Here is a 25,683-nt window from a genome sequence, read left to right on the forward strand (position 1 = left end):
CTAATTTGCATGTCTCGATTATATTTTCTTTATAGGCTGCTGGTTTTGACAGGGCTGCTAAATTACTCATGGATTCTTATTGATTCTGTTAGTGCTGGTTTTTAGTCTTTGTCAGAGTAAGCTTATTTTGATTTTGTCCTTCATTAGAGAGCAATGTCTTTATTCCAAAAGTATGTCCTTTCTGGGCTCTCAGTTGAACAGCTGAAATCCTCGGCAATATGTCTCGTCTCTGAACAGGCCAGGATTGCAATATTTTTCATCCTTATGTGACCTCTATTCTCCATTCAATCTTAGGCCAGCACCATCTGCCTTCTGCCAAGGCTAGGAGGTCTTTTTGTGACCATGCACAGCACATCCCTCATCCAAAGACCCAGGGTGAGCCCTTAGAGAGACTTCTTGGAACTTCTGTGCAACTTCTTCCTTTCCAGGAGCCAGCCCTGAAAATTCCATCCACTTCAGCAGTATAGATTTCTGGTCACAGCTTCCCTAGCTCAACAATGCCACTACTGCACTTGGGCTCCATTTCCCTGGGACAAGTAAGTAAAGTACTTCTATGTACAACTCCCGTCTCTGAAGAATCACAGGACTGCTTTGCCTATTGTTCAGTGCATTAAAAAATAGCCTTAGATATTTTGTCCAATTTTATGGTTATTTGGAAGGCAAGTGAGATACCAGTTATTTTTTGGTAGTTGGAAGCTGAATTGCCACATTAAATAGACTTTTAAAATTATTATTTTAATGCTGGCTTTTTTGAATGGGGGTTTAAAAGTAAATGTGTATAGCTATTCATTTATCACTCTGAAAATTTCACAGCCAATAATATTTCCTGGCATATATTTATGACCCTTTTTGGAATATAATTGTGCCATTGCTAAGGTTTTGGGAAGCTCTGGTTTATAATATAAACTTTATGCTGTAATTTGTTGAAGAGTGGCTCTTTTTTTATTATTATTATGTTATGTTAATCACCATACATCATTAGTTTTTGATGTAATGTTCCATGATTCATTGTTTGCGTATAACACCCAGTGCTCCATGCAGAACGTGTCCTCTTTAATAACCATCAGCAGGCTAACCCATGCCCCCACTCCCCTCCCCTCTAGAACCCTCAGTTTGTTTCTCAGAGTCCATAGTCTTTCATAGTTCGTCTCCCCCTCTGATTTCCCCCCCTTCATTCTTCCCCTCCTGCTATCTTCTTTTTTTTTAAACATATAATGTATTATTTGTTTCAGAGATACAGATCTGTGATTCAACAGTCTTGCACAATTTACAGTGCTCACCATAGCACATACCTTCCCCAGTGTCTATCACCTGGCCACCCCATCCCTTCCACCCCCCCACTACTCCAGCATCCCTCAGTTTGTTTCCTGAGATTAAGGATTCCTCATATCAGTGAGGTATTATTGCTCTTTCTTTCTAAGCCAAACTTTTAGAATCCCAAACAGTAATTATATTTTGCAAATACCTGATCCTGGGGAATAAACGTAGTTACCCCTTAATGAACAAAAGTCTGGGAAGGTGAGTCTGTTTTCAAGACTATTTTGGACTTTATGACCAAGAAATGAAAACTATTTTTGTTATATTTTTGAGTATTCCCTTTCTTTGGTAAGGGAGCATCACCTCAAAGTCTCATTTAAATGCAAAAAGAACACACAGTTAAAGGTGTTACTGAGAAAGAAAATTACACAGGAGAATAAATCAAAATATTATCCAATAAACCAATCACTTCTCTAGACTCAATATTCCAAGGGCAGAGACCACTATTTCTTGTTTTCATTTTGTGTACACAATATGCCATCTGAGAGTCATGTTAATTCTTCTTAGAGTCCTGGAATACACTGCAGGAATACACTTTTATGTGTATTATCTGCCTTAAACAGAAAAAAAAATGGGGTTGGAAAAGTAAAGCTAATTTAGTATCCGTCATGCAAACTTCCATCTCTATATCTCACCACATATATACTTGGGGAAGTTTTAGTATAAGAGGTAGGAAACCTAAGGATTTGGCTAATGTAGCAACAACTAAAATGTATTTAAGAAAAAGAAAACAAGAAAAAGTTCCTAAAGTATTAAATTTTTAGAAGGTTAAAGTGTTATCCTGTAGTAAGGATGGTGCTAGTTACACTAAAACAAAGCACCTTTGTGACATGATGATGCATTTCCCCTCCCCAATTTCAGTGTTTACTGTGTGATGTATTCTGAGGATACATTGGCTTTTTTTCCTGATAAATATATTTCAGAAAAATGAGTTTTGTGTTGACTTCTTTTTCTAAAGATGATTTTCTAACGTCAATTTTAAGAAATTAACTATTATAACACACTGAAAGGAGATAAAATTCCTAATGTTGACACATTGCACATCTGACCTAATTCATCATAGACTGTGGTGTGCATTTATGTGTTTTGATGATGACTTTTTTTAACTAGAGGTGAAAAGGAGGCCTGATTTCCCATTGTGATATTATCCTCTCCTTGTTATAATTCTTATTTCTAGGATTTTTGAGAAGTTAGAGGGTACAAATGTTATCAGAGTCTTATAACAAACTCGACTCTGATTTATTTTTGTTTTTATTACAATCCTACTTCAAGGAATAGCTAACACACAATATGCTAACTACTGAAAATAGTTTTATGAGATTCTATAGGTCAGTGTGGTTCATTAGATTCTGAAATGAAAATGAAAATTGGTCATTATGTAATTATGACATATGACTTTACATTACTAATGTGTTTATTAATACTTTTATATGCTGACAATCAACAATAAAACAGGCAACTAAACACGCTGGTGGAAATGAGACCATTAGTGTTTGTTAGGAATGTGAGGAGAAAATGAATAAAATAATATACATGAATGGAGTATCTAGTTTAACTATGAAGTAAAAGAAACTAGGAATTGCTTTATAAATGTTAAACCTCTTATCATGATCATCACATATTTATGGTAACCTATGGTATCTGTAAGGGTTACATGGACTTACACTGGAAGTATTTATGTTTCCTTTTTTTTTTTTTTTAAAGATTTTATTTATTTATTTGACAGAGACAGAGATAGCAAGAGCAGGAACACAAGCCCCGGGAGTGGGAGAGGGAGAGCAGGCTTCCCGCCGAGGAGGGAACCCAATGTGGGACTCGATCCCAGGACCCTGGGATCATGACCTGAGCCGAAGGCAGACGCTTAATGACTGAGCCACCCAGGCGCCCTATGTTTCCTTCTTTAAGAAGTTAGAGCTATATAGTCCTGGAATTGTGTGGTAATGCAGCAATGACAACCGGGACTCAGATCATCCTGTCATCCTGGCCTGCCATTATTTGTGTGTGGCTTTCATCTTTGCAGAAATCAGAGTTGATGCTGTACTTCAAGATATTGCATTTGCTTTTTTCAAGCAGGAAGAAGAGTAAAAGAGCTGATGGCTAATGGGCCATCCTATCCCATTAACAAGTTTTCCAGGAAGAAGCTTCACCTGCCTACTTATATTTTCATCTCAGAGTGAAAACTGGGCCATATGGTCACCTCTAACTGCTTGAAAGTCTGGGAAAGGGAGTATTTACTTTTCCACCTACATGAAGAAGGCAAGAGAGAAAGGGAGTGTTTCTAGTGTCAGAGCAGCAAATTCACAATATCTGCCATCAAGAGTATAAGCAAACGATGGGATTATGACTTAATGAGCTGGAGTCACCTATTGCCAGGAATAAAAAGTTGGAAAACACTGCATCTGGCAGAATAATTGCTCTTATGGAGAAACTCATTTCAGGAAGAGAATCTTTTTAAGTAGTAGGTGAGTTTGTGTGGGGAATGGATAATAATCTGCTCCCAGATGTCAACAAAGGAAACAAAACTATTCTGCATGAGAGGTTTTTAACTCTTTAGAAAAGAGGTGAGAGTCAGAGATACCTTAGGGTATCTGAGAAGGGTACCTGAGAAAGGTGACCCCTTTGCATAAATCTTTAAGACTTAAGTAAAGTTACTACATTCACAAAATGCTTGTTGCAATTTAATTTTTTAAAAACTGCGGAGAGTTTCTATTTTATATCCTGTCTGACGTTAGGGTAAAGTAGGAGGGTGTGAAATGCAGGAGCTACAGAAAGATTACTAGAAGAAATGAGCCTGCAGGACTTTACATGTATTACAGAAGGAAATCTGGACTGTCTCTAAGGCCTGCGGTGGGGGGTGGGGTCTTCTGCAAGTCGAGTTCAAGTTATGGAGTTAATAATAACTCCCAGGACAGGAAAAACGAGGCTGACATATAGGCTACACACAGAAAACTTGAGCTGGTAAGTAACTAGGAATTCAGAATCTCTGCAGAAATTCATGTACATATGATCTATGTGGCAGAGAGAGAGAGACAGAGAGAAAGAGGGAATGTATGCACATGCGTGCATGCGTGCGTGTGTCTGGTTTAAATATCTTTGATGCTAGATTTTCTTTTCAAGTTATCTTTGCTCTTGTTGGAATCAAAAGGCAAACTTCTCCAAAGGGAACATTTTTCTTAACCATTTCTTTTTTGCAGTGTTATTAGATTACAACTGAAAGCCAATTTTTCATTAATTCCTTTAAGAAAAAGTTTTCTTGATTTTGTTTTCCAGTAGGATTTAAATTCCTGCATAGGCACTAATTTAAATGGTTCCATAGTATCCATTTCATCTTTACATCATAGTTTCTTTAATCGACTCTTTGTTCATGGGCATTAGATTCTTTTTAACTTTTTAATGATAAGAGACTGTACTGTATGACATATATTTTTTTATACTAATATGATTATTCTCCTTAGGAATATACCCCTAGGATGAGATCACAAATTCAAAAAGTATGTGTAGTTTATATTTTTAGATAAGCCATCAAAATACCTACATTAAGATTATACTAATTGAGCTTTCTACAAACAAATTTTACTTGCTTTTATTGACTACTGGCAAAATAATTTCTTTTCATCTTTGTTATCTTATCCTTTGCCTATTTTTGTCATTTATAAATTAAATTCCTAATTCATTTGTGAAAACTCTATATATGAAGATTTTATTATTTTCTTTGATATTTATATGTATGTTGCAACTGTTTTACTACTTTGTTATTAGTATTATTCACTGTGCTAATCAAAGTCTTTCAATTTAGATTCTCAAATATATTTGCATTCAGCTACATTGTTTCTGGTTTCATTTTGAAGTTTTTTCTATCCATTGATATAAATATGTTCTACATATTCTTGTGATGTTCTCACATTATTATTTTCATTTTCATGAATGTGAAATTTATTTTGAATTGAGCAGTGAACTGGGAATCCAGCTTTATTTACAAAGTGGCTAATGCATTATCTTAACATCAGTTATTGAATAATCATAACCCTAAGGATTTTAAATATGCCCCCATTATATACAAGATGTCCACGAAAACTTCTGTTAATTTCTGAGATTCTATTTTGTTCATTTAATATGCATGATGGATGGTCCAAGTAATTTTTCACTAGTGGCAGAAGTGATCCTCTGGCTATGAGGAACAATTAAAATATATTTTACAGTGTATACTTAATTATACAATTAAAGTCTAACATACTGCAAGAGGGTTTTAATAGTTTCAAGAGAAGACACTCTTATCATCATAATCCCATTTTAGTTCTGTTAATGAAATTACTTCATACTAGGACTCTTCCTTTAGGAGTTTAACAGAAGAGACCTGGTTGAACTGTCTCTAACATAGGACTATTAACAGGTGATTATTTTTATAGAAAATTAATATATTTACTGCATTGTTTCTTAAGCTGATTAATATTTAACCAATATTTATACCTTAAATATTTTCAGATGTTTTTAATATAAACATATTGTCTGTATTATCATTATTATGACTATTTCTCTTCAAGTTGTCCATAATAAATCATTGAGGGATTGTGGTTATCCAATCATGCCACTATGAGTCGCAAATGATTTTGCTCTTTGTCAAATGACTAAAATGCTACGTCACAAGTGCTCACTGAATACCACTGATATTAAAAAGCCATAGATTAAAATATATTTATTGATTTCTGGGGCGCCTGGATGGCTCAGTTGGTTAAGCGACTGCCTTCAGCTCAGGTCATGATCCTGGAGTCCCGGGATAGAGTCCCGCATCGGACTCCCTGCTCAGCGGGGAGTCTGCTTCTCCCTCTGATCCTCCCCCTCTAATGCTCTCTGTCTCCCATTCTCTCTCTCAGATAAATAAATAAAAAATCTTAAAAAATATATATATTTATTGATTTCTAAGATGTAAGAACATTAAATGGGAATCTGAGAATCAGTAAAATACATGGTTAGATTAAATATTTATGTTCAAATACTTTTATACCATGATGATTTAAAACATTCTTTATCTTTAAGAATGGTTTTGTTACACGTAAAAATTTTGGTTCACAGTTTTTTTTCAGTACTTTGCATATTTCATTCTGCTGCTTTCTGATCTCCATTGTTTCTGATGAGAAGTTACCTACTTATCATTGTTCCCATGTATATGATGATGAGTAATTTTTTTCTTGCTGTTTTTACATTTTTCTATGCCTTTGTTTTTAAACAGTTTGATTATAACCTCTTTTCTTTTATGATAATTTGGGTATTCTGAGCTTCTTGGATTTGGAGATTAATGTTTCACTGAATTTGGTAGTTTTTAGCCATTGTTCTTATAATAAATTTTATAGCCCTTTCTTCCTCTCCTCTCTTCCTCTCCTCTCTTCCTAACATTAACATTACTTGTATTTTGGCACACTGGATGTTTCTCCCAAAGGTCTCTGAGAATATGAAAAACTGAAATTCTCCTACATAGCTGGTGGAAATGTGAAATTATGTGGTTATTTTACAAAATGTATTTTCACTTTAATTTTAAAATGTTAAATGTAAACTTCTTTCAGCTCAGCAATTTAATTCCTAGAACTCTACTCAAAAGAAACAAAAATATATCCTGACACAAATTTGAATGTGAATGTCCATAAAACATGACTCTGTGATAATAAAAGTTGTAAGCAATTCAAATGTCCATCAACCAGGAGATGGATACCAAAAAGATGTATGCCCATACAACGCAAGATTACTCGGCAGTAAAAAAGAACAAAATAATGATTCATGTTACAACATGGAAGAATCTCAAGAACAGTCTGGCGAATGAAAGTAGTCACATGCAAAATACTGCATATTGTGTGATTCCCCATTATACGCAATGTCCAGAAAACACAGATTTAGAGAGATAGAAAATAGGCCAGCGTGCATGAAGCTGCAACACAATTAGATGAAGTGTTAAAAATACAAAAGAAGGGTTAAAATACAGAGAGCACAGAGGAAGAAGTTTTAGATCTCATCTAACTGAAGATCTAGAGGAGATAATAGAATGTGGAGAGGCAATATATAAAGATACAATTTTTATAACTGAAAATAGACAAATTATCAGACAAAGGAAACAATATATTTCTAGAAGGAGACATAAAAAAATCTTCTCAAATACATCATAGAGTGAAAATGAATATGATTCATGTAAAGGATTTTATTTTTGAAGTAGGCAAAGAGAAATGATAGATAACAGGTTGAACCATATCAAATCGCCCTTTTCTGTGGATCAAAAATAGTCAAATAGCTGCAATTTCATATATGGTTCAGCCTTTTACAAAGAAACAACAGTACAACTGTTGGGAATTTGGGAGACAAAACTAACAGTTTTTGCCACACAGGTAAAAAAACAAAAAACGAAAAACAAAACCCACAAACCTGATAGTGTGTAAGTTCAAAAGCACTTGCACATGGGTCTATGGGCAGACTTCACAAAACAGGTATGTCTGGCAAATTCAAAAGCCATGACAAAGCATTTGCTATGCAAAATAAAGTCTTCAAATCTAGAAGTATAAACCTGATGAAACTAAGGACTAAATAAAGACAACTTCTAGCAAACACTGCCAAATTTTAGCTACCCTTCCTAAATAGACTTCAAAAGAAACTACATTTACACATCTACTACCATGGAGGATATTTTAGTAAATTTCTCTTCAAAATGTCAAATTTATAAGTAAAGCTAAATAGTATTAGAATTGAAATATTATTCTTGATCTATTTACATATATGGAACACTTTATTCAAAATATAGAGGATGCATTTTCTTTTAAAAGAACATAAGATATCTTCAAAGGATAATTATAGTTAGTCATAATTAAATTTTTCTTTCAAGTCTTAGGGAAGAAAATAAAACAATTTTAAAAGTGCAATAAAAATAGAAGAGTTAAAGAGACACCTCATAAAAAGAAATTTTAATTACACATAAGTATTTTTTAAATTCCTAAATTCATTCATTCGTAAAAAATGAAAAAAGAACCCCAATGAGACACACCTTTATCTATGAGATTGACAATGACTACTAAATTTGAAAAATACTCAGTGCTAACTTGAGCGAGACAAAAACATCACTTCAACTATTGTTAGGATACTAAATTATTACAATCTTTTGATAGAATATTTGGCAAAACTATATATCCTTTGACATGGCAATTTCATTGCTAAGAATTTATACTTTTTTTTTTCTTTTTACTGGGTGACTCTTTTTTTTTTTCGTTTTATTTTGTTTTACTTTCTTTTTCATCATGATAAGAATACTCTTTAATCCTCATTCCCTACTTCCCCCATCCCCTCACCCACCTCCCCTCTGGTAACCATCTGTTTTGTCTGGTCTCTGTAGTTAAGAGTCTGTTTCTTGGTTTCTCTCTCTCTTTTGTTTCCTTTGCTTGTTTGATTTGTTTCTTAAATTCCACATATGAGTGAGATCATATGGTATTTGTCTTTCTCTGACTGACTTATTTCGCTCAGCATTATACTCTCTAGCTGTATTCACGTTGTTGCAAAGGCAAGATTTCATTCTTTTTAATGGCTGAATAATAAACAAAACTGGAAGTATCACAATTCCAGGTTTCAAGTTATATTACAAAGTGGTAGTAATTACAACAGTGTGATACTGGCATAAAAATAGTCACATAGATCAATGGAATCGAACGGAAAGCCTAGAAATAAACCCACAACTGTATGGTCAATTAGTCTGTGACAAAGGAGGAATGAATATGCAATGGGAAAAAGACAATCTGTTCAACAAACGGTATTGGGAAAACTGGACAGCCACATGCACAAGAATAAAATTGGGCCATTTTCTTTCACTATACACAAAAACAAATCCAAAATGGATTAAAGACCTAAATGTGAGATCTGAAACCATAAAAATCCTTGAAGAGAGCACAGGCAGTAATCTCTCTGGCATCGGCCATAGCTACATTTTTCGAGATATGTCTCCTGAGGCAAGGGAAATAAAAGCGAAAATCAACCATTGGGACTACATCAAAATAAAAACTTCTGCACAGCAAAGGAAGCAATGAACAAAAGTAAAAGGCAGCCGACGGAATGGGAGAAGATATTTGCAAATGACATATCCAATAAAGGGTTAGTGTCCAAAATAAATTAAAAACTGATAGAACTTAATACCCCCAAAACAAATAATCCAATTAAAAATGAGCAGAAGACATGAATAGACATTTCTCCAAAGAGGACATATAGATGGCTAACAGATACATGAAAAAATGCTCAGTGTGAGTCATCATCAGGGAAATACAAATCAAAACAGCAGCTATCACCTCACACTTGTAAGTATGGCTAAAATCAAAAACACAAGAAACAAAAGTTGTTGGCGAGGATGTGGAGAAAAAGGAACACTTTTGCACTGTTGTTGGGAATGCAAACTGGTACTGCACCTGTGGAAAACATTATGTGATACAGAAATGGATACAACTCAACACCCAGGAAACAAAAATCCAATTAAAAAAATGGGCAGAAGATGTGAACAGACATTCCTCCAAAGAACACATACAGATGGCCAACAGACATGAAAAGATGCTCAATAGCACTCATCATCAGGAAAATGCTAAGAATTTATTCTAAAGATATGAAGATATTCTTGTGAAAGTATATATTCCAACTGAAAAAACAAGACAAGCAAAAAAAAAAAAAAAAAAGAGGAGAGCGGTTGTAGCATTATTTTGATAGGGAAAAAAGTAAACCAAGGGAAAATCTAGCTGACCTTGGGTTTGGCAATAACTTCTTAGAACACAAAATATATGATCCATGAAAGAAAAGAATGGATAAATTGGTGGATTACTTTGCTAGGGCTGCTGTAAGAAGGTACTACAGACTGGGTAACTTAAACAATAGAAATTTATTTACTCACTGTTCTGGAGGCTAGACACCTGAGATCAAGGTGTTGATAGATCTGGTTCCTTCTAAGGGCTGTGGGGGAAGAGTCTGTTCCAGGCCTCTCTCCTTGGTTTGTAGATGGTCTTCTAGTACTAGGATCTTCACAGCCTTTTCCCTTTGAACATGTGTGTACCGATTTTCTTTTTCTATAAGGACACCAGACATATTGGATTAGGCCCCACTCTAAGGAGCTCATTTTAACGTAACTATGTCTGTCACGACCCTGTCTCCTAATATGGTCACATTTTGAGGTACTGAGGATTAGGACTTCTAACTTAGGAGTTTTAGAGGGGGCATAATCACACCATAACAATTGGACTTTGTTAAAATTTAAAAAATCTTCTGCACTGTGAAAGACACTGTTAAGAAAAGGAAAAAGACAAGCCAAAGATTTGGAGGAAATCTTTGCAAAGTGGATATCTGATAAAGGACTAGTATCCAAAATATACAAAGAACTCTTAAAACTCAACAACAAAACAAATGACCTAATTAAAAATAGGCATTATCTGTACAAGATATTTTGCCAAAGAAGATATACAGATGGCAAATAAACACATGAAAAAATGCTCAACATCATAAGTCATCAGGGAAATGTAAATTAAAACAACAATGAGATACCAAAACACACCTATTAGAATGACCAAAATCCAGAACACTGAAAACACTAAATATTGGCAAGGACATGGAATAACCAGAACTCTTATTCACTGCTGGTGGGAATGCAAAATGGTACAGCCACTTAGGAAGGCTGGTGATTTCATTCACAACTAAACATAGTCTTACCAATAGATCCAGCAATCATCTTCCTTGGTACTTACCCAAATGAGTTGAATATTTATATCTACACAAGATCCTGAACACAAACGTTCATAGCAATTTTCTTCATGATTGCTAGAACTTGAAGGCTTCCAAGATACCCGTCAGTAAGTGAGTGGATAAACAAACAGAGGTACATCCAGACAATGGAATATTATTCTGTGATGAAAAGAAATGAGCTATCAAGCCATGAAAAGACCTGGAGGAACTTTAAATGCATATTTTTAAGTGAGATAAGTCAATCTGAAGATGTTGTATACTGTATGATTCTAACTACATGACATCGTGGAAAAGTCAAAACTATGGAAACAGTAAAATGATCAGTGGTTGTCAGGGGTTCAAGGTGAGAGAGGCAGGAATGTCTAGGAAAGAATGGGAGATTCTTAGTGCAATTAAACTATTGTGTAAGATACTGTAATGGTAGATACCTGCCATTATACATTTGTTAAAAACCCCTAAGTGTGCAGTACACTAAGAGTGAACCCTAATGTAAACTATGGACTTTAGTTAATGACAATGTATCAATCTTGGCACATCGATTGTAACAAATATAGCACAATAATGCAAGATATAAATAATAGGGGAAACTGGAGGGAGGGAATGAGGTATATGGAAATTCATTGTTCCTTCTGCTCATTTTTTTCTGTAAACCGAAAGTTGCTAAAAATAAATCTAAGTTAAAAAAAAGTGGGACTAAACAAAAAAACTCTTTAATTAATAATTATGATATAATGAAATACTATACAGCTCTTAAAAAGAATTAAGGAGATCTGAATACACTGATATGGGAAAAATGTAAGAGAAAAAATAAGGTAGAACGGTGTTTATATTATCATATCTGTATAAATACAATTTATATGAGATGTATATATATTATGGTCTGCATGCTTTTTTATGAAAAGATGTGAAAGAATTGTTTATAGTCTTTACCTTTGTAAAAGTAACTGTGGATTGGAATTAAATAGATGGTGGGAGGGAGACATATGCATCCTATTATACCGCTTTCATTGTCTGAGTAATTTCATTATACAAAAATAAAAGTTCAAAGTTAAAAATACTCTATATACATAAATTATATACATTTTTCAAAACTGACTATGGAATAAAAGGGACTTACACTGGATTTTAGTAAAACTCAGAGCATATTGAGAAACTTTCTTTTGTTATTAATTTAAATGGATGATTTTATAGTTAATTACTTACCCATGGATTACTTATTTGACAGTTTCAATGCTCTTAAATATGAAATCTGTAGGCATGGGACAGACCTGAGTTGGGGTTGAAAGATGGATCAAGGAAGCTTTGAATTAAATTGAATGTGAAAATAAAGTTTGATTTCCTCTGATTTCTTTTGATACAGGAAGTACTGAAATGGACTTTTCCTTTACACAAACATTATCAAGATGCAAAAAGGGGAGGTAGGGAACAAGAAAAAATACTGTGGGAGCTGCTTAATATCTCCTCAAGAAAAGAGGAAAAGAGAGCTAACATTGCACAAAGAATCTTTGAAGCAGTGGCTACACAGTCATTTCCTTGGTTATACATACCTCATTGGATTTTTAAAAAATCTAATTTAATTTAATTTACATTCAATTAATTAACATATAGTGTGTTATTAGTTTTAGAGGTAGAGTTCAGTGATTCATCAGTTTTATATAATACCCAGTGCTCATCACATCACGTGCCCTCCTTAATGTCCATGACCCAGTTACCCCACCCCCCCAACCCTCTCCCCTCCAGCAACCCTTAGTTTGTTTCCTATGGTTAGGAGTTTCTTTTGTTTTGTCTCCCTCTCTGATTTAGTCTCGTTTTATTTTTGCCTCCCTTCCTCTATGCTCCTCTGTTTTGTTTCTTAAATTCCACAGAGGAGTGAAATCATATTATTGTCTTTCTCTGATTGACTTATTGGATTTTAAGTGTCAAGTAAGTTCTATTAAGAAACAGTGTCAGTATTGTAAATTCTCAGTTTTTGTAGTAGGAGTTCAATTCAGCAGATGGCTGAATACTATCTATCACATGGTGTGGTATTCTCTAGAAGCCAGATCAAGAAAAAAATGATTTTTTTTTCTCTTTTGCTTTGTTTTCTTATGGAGAACTTTCGTGATCTCCCATGTATGTTAAATTTCATGACTTAAATGATGCATCACTACAGCCTCTGCTAATGATTAGGAGCTGTGAAGAAGATATTTTTATTCAGAGTAGAAGAAAGATAAAAACAAACAATTTAAATTTTGGATGTTCTCTATTTGCATAGATATGTTAATAAGTCTTTTAAGCCTATATTTGACTGTAAGACCTGTCTTATTTTCTACTGATACAAATAAGCTATTTACGAGACTAACTCTGTAGCTACATTTCCAAGGTTGAAAATAAAAGCAAAATGGGGGAATTTCTCTGTACATATTTCCAAGCAGCTAGTGATCTACAGTCAGGACCATTGCTCCAGTGGGAGTGCTTGTGCCTAGCAAACTGTGAGGGTTTCTATTCTGTGTTACTTTCCTGGGGATGGGTGGTGGAAGAAATCTGACCTTTTTTTCAGGCAATGATACCAGCATGAGGGGTCCCGGCTTAACATCAAAGTCAACTTGAGAGTATGTATGCAAGTCATAACACTTTAATTTGTGGCTCTGATGAACCCTGAAATAATGAACAAGGAAATGTCACGGCCTAAGAGAGGAGTGAATCAGGAAACTAGTTTTGGCGAGTTGTCCCAAGCACTGGTGTCTGGCCCTGCTTCTGAGTTTTTATGTATATATAATTGAAAGAAGCATGTAATAGGCTTCTCTGTACACATTTAGCTCTTAAAATGTTTCTGTTAATGCAGCAACTAGCATATTACATCCTGTGGACAGTAGATAATTGCTTGAGCTCTCTGCTTTATTGATTCTTATCAGGCAAAGCCTGCAGGACTTCTTAACCTCAAGGACTGAACAACCAGAGCTTGGTACCTATAAAGGGGACCTTGAAGTCCTAGCATCTCAAGTTATAAATTAAGAAAGTGACATTAAGAATAAGTGTTTATGTGACTTGCCAAAAATCAGTGATGTTTGTTGTTGATCTGCACTAACTCAAAAGGATTGTGTGGCTTGGTAGGTTTGGTAGTAACTAAATGGGCAGAATGAAAAGTCCTTTATTTTTTTTCCCATTGTAAATTAATTTCCCTAGTCTAAGTAGAAGTATCTGAGAGCAGAATGACACTCTTCACTAACTTAGTAGACCAGTCAGTCAAATACTGCCGTCTGTTGCCATGTGGTGCATTGTAGAGCTGACACTTTCAGCCTTTGAAGAAAGGGCATGTAATTGCATCAGTGTGCCATGAAATCCGTTTAAATCTGGCAAATGTAGTGCAATTCTTTGTTAGCAATTATAAATTCACAGTGGTTGGTGACAGGAACAGAGACAGAAATGGGATGTCAGGGAAAATGAGGATCACTTGCTGGCAACTGTCTATTCAGTTGCCAAAAAATTAAACAGTTTGAGCTTCATTGGGGTATTAGTGCTACTGCTTAGAAACTAGCAGTTAATTTTTATACCCCTTGCTGTCCCCACCTTTGTTCTCATGAAGCAAACAGATTTAGTTTCCAAGGCACAGACTGATGCCATAATAAAAGAGGGTATTTCTCTGAAGGAAGTTATATATTAAAAAAGGAAGAATTTCTCTCTAAGATTATAGTGTTTTAAACTGCACCAACAGGAACATAATCAAGAGAGTAAAAATAGAGATTTTCTAACCTAAATATGACTGTCCAATATACAGCATAGTGTGTGTGAGTGTGCTGTTCTTGTTTGAAAATATGGAACTTTCATAAAGACTTTGGCATACATATACATATACATATATATATATATATATATATATATATATATATATATATATATATATATATATACAGAATTCCCAAGTTGTCAAAAGTGAAAATGTTAAGGCTAACACAATGAAAATATTCAGTTTTACACTGCATTTAGTTCTTAAATAGCATCCTTGCTTTTAAAGATTTTATTTATTTATTTGACAGAGAGAGACACAGCGAGAGAGGGAACACAAGCAGGGGGAGTGGAAGAGGGAGAAGCAGGCCTCCCGCTGAGCAGGGAGCCCGATGTGGGGCTCGATCCCAGGACTCTGGGATCGTGACCTGAGCCGAAGGCAGACACTTAACGACTGAGCCACCCAGACGCCCCACATCCTTGCTTTTAAAAGTCAAATACAGGGCAGCAGTTAAACTACATGCCTCAAAAACATGAACCATTTTGCTCCTCCTGCTGTAGACAAATCCCATGACTGCTACTCAAGTGAGTGATGGCCAGTGAGTTAAATAGATGAGGTAACATAATGCACTTTAAATCTCCCAAACACATTTTAAAGCCCAACCATGTGTATGTAAAAATAATTGTGCAAAACATAGGGAATTCTAGAGGAAAGTTCTTTGACTTCCTTTTGTTTTCTCTTTTTTTCCTTAACTATAACTTTTAGTCAGCTCTCTGGCTTTTCCCTGTATCCTGATGCAATGCCCAACTGTTCCTCCAGAAACCTTCCTCAGACATAAATCATCATCTAAAATCACCCCTACTTATTTTGGGCCATAGCAAATCCCCAATTCTCTCTCCCCATTTAAAAAAATTCCTATTTGAAAATACCTTCTCCCTTCTAATTCTCTCCCAACATATTTCTTCGATATTTCTTCTTCAAGAATCTGCAGATCATGGCAATAATTGCTAAATGAATAATATATGTAGTAAAATGTGATTAGCTAAAATGCCAGTCTCATTTTTATTGTAAATCAGCAACTTAAGTTATATTGATATAGACCATTTTCTTATTTCAGGATTTGGAGAAAGTGCATATTTATTTGGAACTCTAATGAGAAAATGAAAGTTAGCTATCTTATTATCTAATTTTGAGAATACATTAAAACTAAATTAGATATTTTCTCAGTAGAGTGACATCATATTTCAAATTATACACCTGCAAGACTGGGGTTGATCATTGAGCTTACATATAAACATTCTTCTGTAGAATTTTTAGTAATCTTAATGGCAATTCATGATGATGAATTGAAGCTCAAGGTGAACTGAAAAGCAGGATGAGCTCATTAATCAATTCAATATAGTATCTGTCACAGGTAACTTTAGAATTATCTACTTCCTTCTTATATCTGGAAAAGCCTAGGTGCCAGATGACTATTGATAAAATGTCATAGTGAAAAAATATCTGAAATTGAAGTATGCCTGCTTTGATATAAAGTACTGAATTTAAAAAGAAGAGCAATGTTTGGTATTACATTACTCTAATAGATACCAACAAGTCCGTATTTTATATGAGATTAGAATGAAGACTTGAAGTAAATTAAGTGTTAATTACATCATTTATAACTGAATAAAGGATCTACAGCATAGACTCTGAATTAATATGCTGATGACTCCCATATCTGAATATTAAGCCTGAATCTGATTCCCAAATTTGTATCTTAAACCCTAAATTATCAGAACTCCAGCCTCATAGTCTACCTAGTCTAATGTCATCTTCACTTGGATTGGGACTATGTATCTCAAATTTAGTGTTACCACAAGGGAACTCTTACCCGTAGTTCTCAAGCCTGCTTCTGCCTTAGCCCTCCATTTCAGTAGGGATACCACAGTCCTTCGTATAACTTAAATAAAAAATCATGAGGCTAACCTATTAAAATATTAGTCTTTTACTCTCTTCTCATATTTAACCCATGAGCAAGTCATGTAGACCCACCTTCAGTGTATGCCCATGAATTTATTACCATTCCCACTGTTATTATCCCAATCCAAGTCATCATGACTTCTTGGCAAGATCATAGTAATGGTTTATTAATTTTCCTGCTTTTCTTCTTGTCTTCTCCTTCCATTGTCCACAGTATGATCTCAATAATGGTCTGAAAGTTAAATCAAAACATGCTAGCCTTTACTTAAAAATTATTATTGTTTGCTTCATTTAGAATGATTGTCAAAATCTTTATAGACTTAAAATCCATACATGTACTGGCTCTTGCTAAATACTCAAACCTCTACTTGAATCACTTTCTCCTTTACATATTTTGTTCCAAAATTACTGTAATTATTTTGGTCTTTTGATGGTGGCAAGCTTGTTCTTATCTCCTGGTATTTGCAAAAATTATTCTCTCTAAAATATACCTCTATTTAACTTTCTTAAAACTGGCTCACTCTTGCCATTCAGATCTCTGTTAAATGTCAATTTAAGTATCAGATTTCTTCTCTGACATCTCAAACTATAGCAGCCACCAGATGATCTCTATCTCATTACTTTGCTTTAATTCTCTGTATAATACTTACCACTATCTGGTATTTCTTAAGCTTTTATGTATTTTATTTCTATTGGCTATCTCTCTCTACTAGAATGTAAGCTCTATTAAAGCATGAATCTTATTCATCTTTTTTTTTTTAAAGATTTTATTTATTTATTTGACAGAGAGAGACACAGCAAGAGAGGGAACACAAGCAGGGGGAGTGGGAGAGGGAGAAGCAGACTCCCCGCCGAGCAGGGAGCCCGATGCGGGACTCGATCCCGGGACTCCAGGATCATGACCTGAGCCGAAGGCAGTTGCCCAACCAACTGAGCCACCCAGGCGCCCCTTATTCATCTTTCTATTCTCAAGGTGTATAATGGTGATTGGAGCATTTGGGCATTCTATACATATTTTCCCAATAAACTGATTAAGGAATTGTGTATTTTCAATTGAGTAATTACCATAACTTGGTAAGTGTGAGCCAGGCAGGAAGCCATGTGTAAAAATAGTAAAAATGTTGAATCTACACACCAACATGGTATTTTTGTGTCCCATATTTGGATTAGGTTGGAATATTTGCAAGTTTACCTTATCCTTTTGGATTGTAAAATGTTTAACATCACTACAGTTAATGCATTCATATAGATGAGAATGTAAAGCTCATTATGTTCCATGCAATGATTTAAATGCTTTACATATGCTAACTCATGTAATCTTTATACATGCTAACTTCATGTAAGTTTTATAAAATATAAATTTTATTGTATAGATGAGGAAACTAAAGCACGGAAAGATTAAACAGCTAGCTCAAGATTGTATGACTAATAAGTAGCAGAGTTCGGAATCAAACCTAGTAGCTTGGATTGTTTGTGTTCCTAACCACTAAGCAATACTACTTCTTAACCTTGAAATGCAACTTAACTTATTCAACCAACATTCAATAATCATTTACTGATAGCTTACTGTGTTAATGGCAAAGTATTAAATATTTTAGACAGAAAGACAAATATTATGGTTATATTCTTCAGGAGACCTTTATTTTTGACAGACTAGGAGAAAAGTTAACAATTAGTGAAGTGTCAATTATAACGTGTAGAAAAGTTTAGTTAAATAAAAGTGGCAGGGGTTAAGTGATCTCAGGGCTGTAAGTTCGAGTCCCATTTGGGTATAGAGATTATTTCAAAATAAAATATTAAACAAACAAACAAAAAAACACCTAGGAAGAAAGGTAGCTGACATATATTGAGGAAGGAACTTTGTCAGTCAAGGAATTCTGGAAGAACTTATGTTTAAGCTAAATCCAAAAGCATCAGTGGGAGTTACCTCAGAGAAGAATAGGCATGTCATAGCAGAGCAGCACCGCAAATAGTAAAGTCTAAAGTCAAGGTGTAATCTGGCATATGTTTTGGGTTACAGGGTTATACTGAGATATTAGACATACTCAACGTGACTGGCTCTTTTGCTGGCTGTCAGTAACATGTGTTCTCATGTGAATCTGTCTTCTAATTCTTTTATTTATTTATTTATTTATTTATTTATTTATTTATTTATTTATTTATTTATTTATTTATTAAAGATTTTATTTATTTATTTGAGAGAGAGAATGAAAGACAGAGAGCACGAGAGGGAAGAGGGTCAGAGGGAGAAGCAGACTCCCTGCCTAGCAGGGAGCCCGATGCAGGACTCAATCCTGGGACTCCAGGATCATGACCTGAGCCGAAGGCAGTCGCTTAACCAACTGAGCCACCCAGGCGCCCTTCTAATTCTTATATTTAGTGGCCTTCCTGATCTACTGATTATAAAGTCAACCATAGGTCATTGCAACAGAACTAACTTTTCTCTTTTTACACAAAAGAAAGAAATGGAGGTGAAAATGATATAAATAAGGAATTTTAAAACTTGTGCAAATGAACAACTTTAAAACACGTAGGCAATAGAATTAATTTTAAAATGCTACAAAATAGAAACATTATTGTATTTAAAGGAATTATTTTTGAGAAATATTTTTAACAGTGACTAATAATATGGTAGTCAATAAATTTAAAGGAAATTTAACTTAAGATGCTTTTTAGTAATTTCCCTCACAAGCAACCTTAAAGTATTTTTAACAAATATAATAACCAATACCAAAAGCATAAATTTCAAAATAATCATCATAGGCTTGAATTTCTATCTGTTCTAAAAATATTTTAGTCAGTAATATCTGTGGATTATTACTTTATAACACAATTCCTAGAAAAAGTGATTCTACCCACCCCAAATTTTCTGTGTGTGTATGTGCGTGTGTTCTTTTCCCACTTGAATACTTCTGGAATCAAAAGAGGCAGAGAGTGAAAAATGTTTACTTTTATCCAATGCCTATCACCTCAGACAAACTCTTGGTAGTTACATTAATCAAATAAGAGAAAAATAAATATAATATTGGAATAAGTTCTAGCCATTAGATTTCAGGAAATCATTAGAATATTGAACACTCTAATGTAACAAAAACTTTTAGAAGTGGTAATTCCTTTCTTTTTTATTAGCTTATTTTTATATGTTAATATGTGACTAAAGAAAACAGAGCAGTTCATCTCTTTACTACTTATTGGTTCACTTCTTTTCAAAATATGAGCATCTATCTCATGATTAATTGTACTTTTCAGTAGCTATGGTTGTTGCTAAAGAACCTTCCATCAGAAACTTGAGAGAAAATTTAAAGACATTCATCAACGTTTTCATTTGGAGTCTAGAGAAACAATAAGGTAGATATTGACTTCTCTTGAAGAATGGATCATGATTTATTGATCCAAAGGGAGAGTCAATATTTACCTTCAGTGAAAGTAATTCTTGATGGTCAATGGAATGTAAAATTTAATGCATTATTTCTAATAAAAAATATCTTGAAATCTATTAAATGGTGACACTGTTTAAATAGCATTTATATTTTTCAGTTTATAAAAATATATATGCATTGTAAGAAACTCTATAATATATAGAACATTAAAAGTAGAAAAATTACCAATAATTGCCCATATAAAACTGTAAATAACTTGGTGTATTTCATGCCAGTCATTTCCTACAAAAATATTTGAGGGTGTTTATACATGTAAATTTTGATTTTAATTATGATAAAAATAAATATGTAGTTTGTGTTATTCTTTCCAAATATGCATTCCTGCTTTCTGTAAGAGGATTATATATCCCCGCCAATGACCTGTAACTTGGCAAATCTTATGTGCAATGAATGTACATCTCCAACCCATTGACATTGTGTTTGTCTATGGAAATTGCTTTGGCCAATAGCATGGGGCATACACACACACCACCACATCCCAGCTTTAAAAGAGATTACGTATTTCCTCCAACTCTCTTGCTGTTTTCCCTCTGACATGAAACTGACTTGTGTCATATTGGAACTTCTTTTTCCATAAGGATCCAGAGTTAGAAGACAAATAGAAGGGGGAGGCATCATCTCTTCACAGATGCTGATGTATAATGTGTGGAAGAAATAAAAGTTTATTGTTGCAAACCACTTAGAGTTTGGGTATTGGTACTGTGCAAAAGTGACTAATACACTGAAGTGTGTTAATAAATGTGTTATTTTTAGACATAACACAAACTTTATTAATCATAAAGGAAATATTGATAAATTCTACTGCCTCAAAATTTAGAATTTTTATTAATCAAAAGATACCATAAAGAAAGTGAAATAAAAGCCAGAGAATACTTTCAGAGAAGGTATTTGCCACATATGTAACTGAAAAAGAATAAATTAAAAACATTTTCAGATATTATATACAAATATATAATTATCTAGTAACATATATATATATTTTTTTAGATTTTTTTTTTATTTATTTGACAGAGAGAGACATGGTGAGAGAGGGAACACAAGCAGGGGGAGTGGGAGAGGGAGAAGCAGGCTTCCCACAGAGCAGGGAGCCCAATGCGGGGCTCGATCCCAGGACCCTGGAATCAGGGCCTGAGCCGAAGGCAGATGCTTAACGGCCGAGCCACCCAGGTGCCCCTATCTAGTAACATGTATTAATATATAACTAATAATATATTACCTATAAATATGTAATATTTATAATATGCATATAATTAAATAAATATAAACCTAAGAAAAACACAAATCTGATAAAAAAGGGCAAAGTGAATGAATGGCATTTTACAAAAGAGAAAGATCAAATATCATATAAACATTTAAAGATGTTGCGATTCCTCAGTAATTAGGAAAATGAAAACTAAGAATACAATAAGATACAATTTTACTCACACTATATTGGCAAAAATTAAAACTGAAGCTACCACATGTTGAAAAAATGAGTATCAATTGGGCAATAGGAATGCCTACTCATTAGGTTGGAACGTATTGGTAATAACAATTTAATAAACAGATCAATTTTACCTTTTAAAGCTGAAAGCATATATGTTGTATTACTCAGAAAGTTCACTCTATATACTAGAAAGCTTTTGTACTTTTGTACTAGGAGACTAAGAGATAACAATGTCCTCAGGAGGAAATCCTGGGAAGCGCACACAAATGAATCTTACACATAATGATTAATGGGGGGGGGGAGAAAGGAAGGAAGGAAGGAAGGAAGAAAGGAAGGAAGGAAGGAAGGAAGGAAGGAAATGGAAAAGAAACGAAAAGAAAAAGAAAAGAAAAGCAAAAGGGAAAAGAAGCAAACCATGGACAATTACTTATAGTAGGATGCACATGCTCACACACAATATTGAAAAACAATGCTTTGTTTAGGAATATCAATTTTACATATGGTAAAGACAAAATTCAGGTAGGAATTATCTATAAAGGAAGAAGGTATAAAATATAAGTGTTAACAGCTGTTCATTTTATTATTATGTTTTATAACTTATGTGTTATATTATTGCCTCATTCATTGTGTGTCTCAATAAATTTTTATAAAATTTAACTCTTTTATCTTTGTGAGAATATTAAATAATATTTATAATACCATGATGAATATTTATTTATAATTTATGTTACATTTGGAATTATTTTCTTAGGACAGAATGCCCAAGAATGGATTTAGTGGATTTGACTATATCATTTTTGATATACATCACCAAATATTTACTCAATAGTTGTGCCAATATTTTTTCTACCCAAATATATGGTTCATGCATCAACACTGTATATTTTCATTTAACAACCATATTGTGCTAATTTGATTTATGAAAATAACATTCCAATGTAAAATATTTACTCCTTTGTTTATCAGTAAGGTTGATAATTTTCCATTTTTCATGTCAGTTTCTTTGTTATCAATTTACATGATGATTTTACAATGGAAATAAACTCTCATAGTGATTGCAAGCAACCTACATGTTGTTGTCTCTTATTTTTTAAGTACAGGAGCTTTTTCATGCTCATCTTACATTTGTCCTTTTTTTCCACTGTGGGATTATTTTTCCTTTGAGTTTATATATTAGAAAACTATCCATTCTCCAACATTTAAAAGGCAATGATTACATTAGTTTCTAGTTTTAATGTGTATTTTACATTTACCTCTTTTATGTCTATGGAAATTACCGGAGGAGTGTAAAGTGAGTTTGTTCTACTTCAGATCTCAACTGGTTCTTCTAACACCATGTATAACTCTTTCTTTCTCATCACAGTGACATGTGAGCTTTCCTTTGTCAGTCATTACATTTCATTTTTGTAACACTTTTCTATTTTTTAGTTTGATGCTATCTTAATTATTAGTGGTTATAACTTAGTTTAAAATGTATGATGTTAGCCCCCATTACTGCTGTTTTATTAATTTTTAGTGTAATATATTTTTGTGTTCTTTTTAAGAATGCTGTATTTCGTTTACTTACACTGAATATTAATTCTTGAAGAATTGTTTTCTTTAAAATACTTAATATTGTCTTTTAGATATTTGGTGTTTCTTAACATAATTTCTTTTCATATTTTTCAGAAATTTTTTATAGTTTTCTGCTATGTGTTACATACATATTTCTTTCTTTTTTTTTAAATTTTATTATGTTATGTTAGTCACCATACAATACATCATTGGTTTTTGATGTGGTGATCCACGATCCATTGTTTTCGTATAACACCCAGTGCTCCATGCAGTATGTGCCCTCCTTAATACCCATCACCGGGCTAACCAACCCCTCCCCTCCCCTCTAAAACCCTGTTTGTTTCTCAGAGTCCATAGTCTCTCATGGTTCATCTCTCCCTTCAATGCCCTCCCCCCATTTTTCCCTTCCTTCTCCTAATGTTCTCCATGTTATTCCTTATGTCCCACAAATAAGTGAAACCATATGATAATTGACTTCCTCTGCTTGACTTATTTCACTTAGCATAATCTCCTCCAGTCCCATCCATGTTGATGTAAAAGTTGGGTATTCGTCTTTTCTGATGGCTGAGTAATATTCCATTGTATATATGGACCACATCTTCTTTATCCATTCATCTGTTGAAGGGCATCTCGGCTCTTTCCACAGTTTGGCTATTGCGGACATTGCTGCTATGAACATTGGGGTGCATATGGCCCTTCTTTTCACTACATCTGTGTCTTTGGGGTAAATACATAGTAGTGCAATTGCTGGGCCATAGGGTAGCTCTATTTTTAAATTTTTGAGGAACCTCCACACTGTTTTCCAAAGTGGCTGTACCAACTTGCATTCCCACCAACAGTGTAAGAGGGTTTCCCTTTCTCCACAACCTCTCCAACATTTGCTGTTTCTTTCCCTGTCCATTTTTGCCATTCTAACGGTGTAAGGTGGTATCTCAATGTGGTTTTGATTTGGATTTCCCTGATGGTAATGATGATGAACATTTTTTCATGTGTCTGTTAGCCATTTGTATGTCTTCTTCAGAGAAGTATCTTTTCATATCTTCTGCCCACTTTTTGACTTGATTATTTGTTTTTTGGGTGTTGAGTTTGAGAAGTTCTTTATAGATCTTGGATACCAGCCCTTTATCTGTAGTGTCATTTGCAAATATCTTCTCCCATTCTGTGGGTTGCCTCTTTGTTTTGTTGACTGTTTCCTTTGCTGTGCAGAAGCTTTTTATCTTGATGAAGTCCCAAAAGTTCATTTTTGCTTTTGTTTCACTAGCTTTTGGAGATGTATCTTGAAAGAAGTTGCTGTGGCCGATGTCAAAGAGGTGACTGCCTATGTTCTCCTCTAGGATTTTGATGGATTCCTGTCTCAGATTGAGGTTTTTCATCCACTTTGAATGGTCGAGTTTCATTCTTCTGCATGTGGCTGTCCAATTTTCCCAGCACCATTTATTGAAGAGACTGTCTTTTTTCCACTGCATGTTTTTTCCTGCTTTGTCAAAGATTATTTGACCATAGAGTTGAGGGTCCATACCTGGGTTCTCTATTCTGTTCCATTGGTCTATATGTCTATTTTTGTGCCAGTACCATGCTGTCTTGGTGATCACAGCTTTGTAATATAGCTTGAAATCGGGCAACGTGATGCCCCCAGCTTTGTTTTTCTTTTTCAACATTTCCTTGGCAATTCGGGGTCTTTTCTGATTCCATACAAATTTTAGGATAGTTTGTTCCAGCACTTTGAAAAATTTGATTGGAATTTTGATCGGGATGGCATTGAAGGTATAGATTGCTCTGGGTAGCATAGACATTTTAACAATGTTTATTCTTCTGATCCATGAGCATAGAATATTTTTCCATCTTTTTGTGTCTTCTTCCATTTCTTTCATGAGTGTTTTGTAGTTCCTAGAGTATAGATCCTTTACCTCTTTGGTTAGGTTTATTCCGAGGTATCTTATGGTTTTTGGTGCTATTGTAAATGGAATCGGTTCTCTAATTTCTCTTTCTACAGTTGCATTGCTAGTGTATAAGAAAGCAACTGATTTCTGTGCATTGATTTTGTATCCTGCCACATTACTGAATTGCTGTATGAGTTCTAGTAATTTGGGGGTGGAGTCTTTTGGGTTTTCCACGTAAAGTATGTCATCTGCGAAAAGAGAGAGTTTGACTTCTTCTTTGCCAATTTGAATACGTTTTATTTCTTTTTGTTGTCTGATTGCTGTTGCTAGGACTTCTAGTACTATGTTGAACAACAGTGGTGAGAGTGGGCACCCTTGACATGTTCCTGATCTTAAGGGAAAGGCTCTCAGCTTTTCCCCATTGAGGATGATATTCGCTGTGGGTTTTCATAGATGGATTTTATGAGCTTGAGGAATGTTCCCTCTATCCCTATACTCTGGAGAGTTTTAATCAGGAAAGGATGTTGTATTTTGTCAAATGCTTTTTCTGCATCAATTGAGAGGACCATATGGTTCTTCTCCCTCCTCTTATTAATGTGTTCTATTACATTGATTGATTTGCGAATGTTGAACCACCCTTGCATCCTGGGAATAAATCCCACT

Source organism: Mirounga angustirostris, unplaced genomic scaffold (assembly GCF_029215605.1).
Source record: "Mirounga angustirostris isolate CCGP_5_RB_7025 unplaced genomic scaffold, mMirAng1.0.hap1 SCAF_5, whole genome shotgun sequence".
Classification (NCBI taxonomy): Eukaryota; Metazoa; Chordata; class Mammalia; order Carnivora; family Phocidae; genus Mirounga; species Mirounga angustirostris.